The sequence below is a fragment of the Humulus lupulus genome, chromosome 9, assembly GCF_963169125.1.
Source record: "Humulus lupulus chromosome 9, drHumLupu1.1, whole genome shotgun sequence".
Taxonomy (NCBI): Eukaryota; Viridiplantae; Streptophyta; class Magnoliopsida; order Rosales; family Cannabaceae; genus Humulus; species Humulus lupulus.
The window spans coordinates 51,470,547-51,479,005 of record NC_084801.1 but is presented as its reverse complement, the minus strand read 5'-3'; positions in this window follow the sequence as shown (position 1 = coordinate 51,479,005).

Below are 8,459 nucleotides of genomic sequence, written 5' to 3'. Positions count from 1 at the left end.
AAGTGTTTTAAGGATAAAATACAATGATGAGTAAAACAGTATTTTAGTCCCATCTCATTGTAGACCGTCTATAGAGGATTGAGTGACAATTGTGGTTGTAACAATGGATAATTAATAGCATATCTATAATTTTTATAGAGCGTTCTATGAATTCAATAGTACAATTCCGAGTCTATAGTGGAGCCACGAGGAATTAATAAGTTAGTAACTTTATTTGTTAGATTTATGATAACTTATTGGAGCTTGATTTCATAGGCCCATGGTCCCCATTGTACCTTGGATAAAATCATTTAGATAGTCTCAATTAATTGATTTAATTATCAATTAGAATTATCAAAGTTGACCAGGTCAATTTTGGATAGTTTCATAGAGTTGTGTAATTTTGAGAAGAAAAGAGAAATTAGGGCATATTTATTAATTAAGATAAATTGGTATCTAAATTAATAAATAAGTTTAAATCAATGTTCAAATTATAAATAATTAATTTGATAAAGGGTTTAAATAATTATTTAATTAATTAAATCAATAGAAAATAATACCGGCCTTGATTTTAAGTCCAATGGACTTATAATCATATGGGAAATTTCACGGGCCTAATGCCCATGATAATTTCGACCTAGGGCTTCAAATTGGCTATTATTTTATTGATTTTTAATTAAATTAAATGCCTAATTGAGTCTATAAGAGGAGTGCTTAGAGAGAAGACGATAGATAAGTTTAATCACAGGTTTTCTGATAGTTTTAGATTCTCTCTAAACACAAGTCATTTTCTAAGCCTCTTTGTTATTTTCTCTTATTCTCTCTGTATCTATCTCATGTGTTGAGAATTGCCCACACTAGTCTAGGTGAGTCTAAGGATACATTGGAAGATTGTGAAGAAATTAGAAGAACGGTTCAGTTTCTTGATAATACTCTACGACAGAAAGGATACAAAAGTTAGAGAAACTGAAGGAATGACTCATTCATTCTGCTGCGTATACTGTAAGTATTCTTATCTTTGTTTCTCTTTGAATTCAATTTTAGATTAATTTTTTTAATATTTGATCTACATGAAAATAAATAAAGATCCTTTATAAGTTTCCCAACAATAAGTCTCATGGTCTCCATTATTAGTTAGCACCAAGGTAACATGGAGAGGGCCTCGCGGCACCATTGCTTGTGTCCCCCTAAGGAAGGCTTCCGACTATGTTATTCTCAAGGAAAACTTCTTTTTCAAGAATAGGATTTAATGATATATTTCAAGTTTGACTGACCCTAAGGCACACTCTTAAGTTAAGTCATTAATCTAAAATAATGGGTTACACTCACAAGGTGCATTAGGCTTTCAAGCGGACTAGTATATCCTTGCCAAACAAGCGGTTATTTATAAGTCAAAAGAGAAATGTTGATTTGATTTTTTACTTATAAATTTGAGAATTTTTCTCAAAATTAATTTGGAATTAGTCTGACCTACCCTAAGGCTGGTCCATTAATGTTCAAATTAATTAATCGTGGAATTACTAATTATTTTTTATTTGTTATTTAATTGTTGCATTCATGCATCACGTTTACTATTCCAAAAATTACTGATATTTATCATATGCATTAATTCATTTTTGTTTATTTATTTATGCCCAGCAAAGATGTCTATTGGTGAATTACACACTGATGCTTTTCTCAAATCTTTGGTTTTTGAACTTGAAAACATGCAACACTAGTTTTGAGGCATTTTGACCATTTTTTCTTATAAGAAGTTGATGTCAACTGTTTGTAACAAACCTCCAACAGAACCACCTTTGGCTACTGGCTATGAAGTAGAAGAAAAATATATGAATTGGATGAAATCCGATCGGTTGGCACGTTATTGCATGCTTTCAACCATGTCCGATGAAACAAAGGAAAAATATATACACTATGACTCAGCCCATGAGATGTGGCAAGCAATGACAAAGGAAGTCTATGCTGAGTGTCATCTTTTGTATCAAACGAAAAAGGTAAATGAGATTTAAATATATTTTTTTCCAACTTTGATTAGTAGATTCAAATACTATGAATAGCATATTCAAATTTTTGGATAATAGATTCAAAAATATATGCCACTAATCTATTTTTCTTTGTTTTTTCGTTTTGCAGAATTAGAACCCTGAAAAGGAGGAAGAGACTGATGAGGATTTTGATAGCAAGTAAAGCTGGAGGAGTTGGAGAGTAGTTTTATTTAGATATTTTATTGTTAGTTGAACAATTTAAATTTTTATTTTTGTTTTAGAAATTCTAGATTTCTTTGAACAAAGAAAACTACACTAGAAATTTAGTTTATTATTAGTAATTTTGATTATTAATGTTTGGAAACTTATTTCTATTTTTGCATGACATTTATGTCTTTTATTAATAAAATAGTTATTATTTAAAGAAATTATTTATTTACTTGTTATGAAAATTCTTTGGGATAAACAAATTTACATACTTGTAATGAATGACAATTTTCTTACTTAATTTTGAATTATTTAAAACAACTAATCCTAGATCTATTAAACGACAAAAGACTGATTCCGATAGTGAAACATATCTGTGACACTTGAGATTGGGTCATATTGGTCTAGACAGAATTAATAGGCTTGTAAAGGATGGTCCTTTAAGAGAACTATCTATTGGATCTCTCACTATTTGTGAATATTGTCTAGAAGGCAAGATGACCAAGAGACCTTTCTCTGTTAAAGGTTCAAGAGCTATAGAACCACTTCAGCTGGTACATACATATGCTTGCGGTCCATTTAATGTACAAGCAAGAGGAGGTTATGAATACTTTGTCACTTTCATTGATGATTATTCAATATATGGTTATCAATACTTAATGCAAAGAAAATCTAAAACTTTCGGAAAGTTCAAAGAATTTCAAGCAGAGGCTGAAAAGCAATTAGGTAAATCACTGAAAGTTCTTCAATCTGATCGAGGAGGAGAGTACTTGGATTTTGAATTTGAGGACCATCTGCATGAGCATGGTATTCAATCCCAACTCACAGCACCTGGAATGCCACAACAAAATGGTGTTTTGAAAAGATGGAACAGAACGTTACTAGACATGGTTAGATCAATGATGATCTTCTCATCATTACCACTGTAATTCTGGGGCTATGCGATTCAATGTGCTCTATACATATTGAATGTTGTTCCATATAAGTCTATCCAGAAGACACCCATGGAATTATGGAATGGTTGTAAACCTAGTTTACACCATTTTCGCATTTGGGGGTGTCCTGCACATGTGCTTAAAGGAAAGACCGGGAAGTTGGAATCACTCTCTAAAGTGTGCATGTTTGTGGGATATTCCAAAGAGACTAGAGGTGGAATTTTCTATAGTCCAAAAGAGAATAAAACATTTGTATTGACAAATGCAACTTTTCTTGAACATGACTATGTTAATAAACACAAACCTCCCAGTAAGGTTGTACTGGAGGAGATGGTCTCAAATGAAGTTGCAAAGTCACCAGCAACAACCAATGAAAAACGGCAAGAGGAAACTGCTAGTTCTAGTCAGAATAGTAGAGAGCCTCGTCGTAGTGGGAGGGTTAGTAAGCAACCCATACGCTATGAACACAAAGTTCAAATGCTTGTGTTAGACACAAACAAAGACGATCCATTGACATTTAAAGATGCAATGAATGATTCTGATATGGACAAATGGCAAGACCCCAACTTCACCTCTAAATTTTGGGAGAGCCTATAGAAGGCTATGGGCACGCAGTTGCGATTTAGTACCGCCAATCATCCTCAGATGGACAGACAGTCTGAGGGACAATTCAGATACTAGAGAATTGTTGGGAATTCTACCTTGAAAGCATATGTAAGTAGACATTGTTTTAAGAAATAAATAAATAAATTGAACTTGTTATGCATATATTTTATGGATTATATTATTCTATGATAATATTAAGTAAATATCAGAAAAATTTCTAAGTTCATAAATGTGATCTCAACCACGTATTGGTATGGGAGGATTGTGTTTGAGATAAATAAACTTGAATAGTTCGCAGTAAAATAAAGCTATGAAATCTTTAGATTAATTACTGCAAGTACGGTCCACTAGTATTATGAATACATGTGATCTAGATCCGGATTACTAGTGTAGTAGGACACTTTAGTGGAGGTGCTTTATATATTAGAGAATATATAGAACTGGACCAGATATGTTTATTAATACTTAGTTAAATATCATTTCGAAGTATGAATTAAATATGTCAACTAATGATCATATACAAATAGATCTTAATCCTGAAGTTACTATGAACTCCTGTTTATGTTATATGAGTTATTTGATTCACTCGTTAGGGTTTGTCAGAATGATCAGGCTAGAAACTTATGTTTTGGGAACTCATTAATGTAAATGGCTGGGGACATAGTATACAAATATGGAATCTAGACATTCTCGAAAGAGATTTAATAATGGTTCTCTTAAGGGTTGACTTTTGAGACTGAAAAGTTATTGAGCTCAAATTCATAATTTAGTTATGAATTAACCTTCGGTAGTAAAATCAATGGTTTAAGGAAACAATATATAGTTAAAAGGGTAAAACGATAATTTTATTCACGGTTAATTATGAACCATTATTAGATGGTTAATTTGTACGTAACGATTATATCAATGGACGCTTCATTGTTATAAAGTACTCAGTAAATGAAATGTCTATAATTACAATAGTATAGTCTCATATTTATAGTGGAGTAATCATGAGATTAATAAATTAAGATTATTTAATTAAAGAGTTTAATTAATAATCAAAAATTTATTGGAGCTTGGAATTATAGGTCCATAGGTCCCCACAGGGGCTTTACAACACTATTTAAGGCAAGAGTTGATATAAATGGTAAAATGGTAAAAAAAAATATTTAAGAAGAAATTTGTTCTTTGGGCCAAATATGCAATTATGTGATAATAGTGATTAATTAATTAATTATAAATTAGTTGTAATTATCAAAATAAATTAATAATTAATTATGATATAATTTTCAAAATTATATAAATAATGAATTTATTATAATTTTTGAAATTATAATAAAATAAATATTTAATTTTTGAAATTAGAATTTAATTAAAATTGGTTTTAATTAATTAAATTTCTTTATTTGAGTGGGAGATAATAATTTGATAAGTTCAAATTAGATTTGAATTTAAAAGATTGATATTTATTCAAATAATTAATTATATGTGATAATTAGTTAGAAAGATAATAGATTCAAATTTGAATTAATTATTAGGTTGTTGGATTTTATCTGATAAGTAGTTTAAATAAATAAATAATTGTGGAAAAATCAAATATCCCTAATTTATAGGGTGCTGGACGACACACACAGTCCCTGGACTATGTGTGGCGTGCAACTATATAAAAATTAGGGATATATTTTTCACTTTTATTTATTTATTTAATTAATTAATGAAAAATTAAAAAGTTAGATTTTGATATTTTCATTAAAAAGATAATATAATTAATTAAAAAATAAATTATAAATTGGTTACATATTTTATTTTTTAAATTTAAATATTTTCCATATAAGTTAAACTTGTGAGAAAATAAATAAGATACTGATTTTATTCACTATAAGAAAAAGAACGATATTCTATCTCTCCCTGAAAAAGATAAAGAATCATTCTCAGGCGTATTCTCTTATTTTCATGTGTTAAGTACATCAAGTTGAATGAGAAATATTCAATCCTTTATTCTCTTAGTTCCCACCCACTTCTTGAGGTGTAAAGAACGTTGTGGAAGACCTTGGTGTGAGTACCTGGGAGCAGCTTGGATAGGAAGATTGCTTATTTTACAAAAAGATAGCAATGACACTTGATAGGCATCAAGAGGTATGTTCTTTATTCTTTTCTTATTTATGATTAATGTATGTATATTAATGGATCCGCATATTTAAAGGTATTTTAATTATGTTACAATTTTTTTTTGTTGTACACTGGCCCAATCCATCACTATTCCGCTGCGTATTGGGAAACTTGTTCCTAACAAGAAAATGCTACAGACTTGTGTGTTGGATTTTGGCAGATCTTGGAGTATCTCCCTTTGATTGAATTCTCATATAATAATAGCTATATGAAATGTTATATGGGAGGAAGTGCAGATCGCCCATCCATTGGGATGAGATGTGTGAGAAAAAGTACTTAGGTCCTAAGGCTGTTCAGAGGACCAATGAGGCGATTGAGAAGATTAGAGCTTGAATGCTCGCCTCCCAAAGTCGACAGAGGAGCTACTCACACTTGAGACGCAGGAGCGTAGAGTTTCAAGTTGATGATCATGTGTTTCTCAGAGTTTTTCCCTTAAGAGGGGTGAAACAATTTGGAGTGAGGGGCAAGTTAAGCCCTAGGTTTGTTGACCCCTTCGAGGTTCTGGAACGGGTTAGAGAGGTAGCCTACAGATTGGCAATGCCTCCAGCTTTATTAAGGGTTCACAACATATTTCATGTGTCCATGCTTTAGAAGTATGTATCGGATTCTACACATGTGCTGAGTTATGAGAACCTGGAGCTGGATAAAGATTTATCTTATGAGGAGAAGCCGATTTAGATTCTAGACCGAAAAGATAAAGTCTTGCAGAACAAGACCATTGCCTTAGTAAAAGTGTTGTGGAGGAACAACAAAGTGGAAGAGGCAACTTGGGAGCTTACTGATATGCGGGATCGATATCCCAAGCTATTGAGATAAATATCGTGGACGAAATTTCTATAAGGAGGGGATAGTTGTAACGTCCCAAATTTGCTAATCAAGCTTAGTTCCTTGATTAGCATGCTAGGAGGACAATAACTGATTTAATTATGTTAATACGTGGATTAAATGATTATGTGATTAGGAATGCATGTTTAGGTGAATTAATTATGCATGTGGGCCCATTTTGGTTAGTAGGGGCATAATTGTAATTTTGGTCTGTGGAGGGCATAAATGTGAATTATATGTGTGTTGTGCTTGGTACCACAAGATTGTGGTGATATAATTGTGATGTGTGATCCGAGACAGTCCTAGGGAGCGGAATAGCTAAATAGTCACAACGAGATCAAATACCCAGCTCGAGGAGAGCCTAGGGGTATTATGGCAATATATTATGTGTTTGGGATTACCGGGTAATGGGTAGTGATTGTTTAAGTATGTCGGGATTACATGGGAATTCATATGAACACTCGAGGAATTAGCGGGATGTGGCAAATGATGGGATTGTCCTTGGAGGCATTAAGTGGCTAGGCTAGATTTTAGGGGTAATTTGGTCAATTTTTGAGGCCGAGGAAGGGTTGGACTTATCTGAGACTCTAAAGCTAATCGAACAAAATAGAAGAAACACTTAGACTTTTCTCAGGCTTTTCCCTCTCTCTCTCTCTCTCGACTCTCTCTCCCTCTCTTTGGACTTGGAAGCTTGGTGAAATTTGAAGAATTTAGCTAAGGAATTGAAGAACTGGAGGTTTGAAGTGCTTGGGGATTAGCTCAGTTGAATTCTCAGTGAGGTTTTATGTCAAGACTCGGGTTTAGGGGATCGTGCTCGAGATCATGTTAATCTATCTGCTCGGGACACGGGTAAGAAAATTGTTTTTGCCCATAGTGCAGGGCATGACAATATTATTTATGTTTGGTATATGTGTTAATACTTGTAAATGTTGTGCTATGTTGTGCATGATTATGTATGAACGACGAAGGCCAAGAATGGTGAAGGCCGGGAACGGCGTTAAGCACGCTGAGTGCAGGCCGCTAGGGCGAGACCCTCTTAGGGTGCTGGATCCACCCGCTCGGTGAAGATCGTTAACCCAGTGCCTGGTAAAGCACCTGGGTCGGCATAGGCTGCTAGATGTTTAATCCATTGACTTTTTATGCTCTATATTATTGGATTGAATTGTGATTTGTTATGCGTTGAGTTTTCTTCTTGGGCGTCGACTCATGGGCGCTCTATGATGCATGTAAGGGCAAGGGAAATGTTGATCAACCATGAGTTGGAGAGCGTGGAGCGGCGTGAACATGTTCGGCCTACCTGGCTGCGACAACCATGGTTATTTTGAGGAATATGTTTTAATGGTTTATTTTTTTGCCTAGGTCGACTGCATTAACATTTTTGAGTTGTAAAGAATTTTCAAACAGTATTTTGAGATTCCAAATGTATAACTCTTATGATTTTAATGAATGTCCAAATCTTTTATAACTAAAGTTGTCAAATGAGTCTTTATTTCAATTTAATCACACTTTTTAACCCTAAACCTCGATTAGCGAGCCAATGACACATTTATAAATCATATGGTAACAACTCTAAGGTAGTAGGGTCCTACATAAATCTTCCTAAAAGAATCTTGACAATTTCTAAAATGTCTAAAATTGAGATGAAAATCATAAAATTTTCCTTGTTTGATCTGTTGAAATATGAACTTTTACTTTGAGATAAATGGGGAGAACTTGTTTTTCAGTAACCTGAAATCAAAGAAAATATGAAATTGATCAACATGTCCAATTA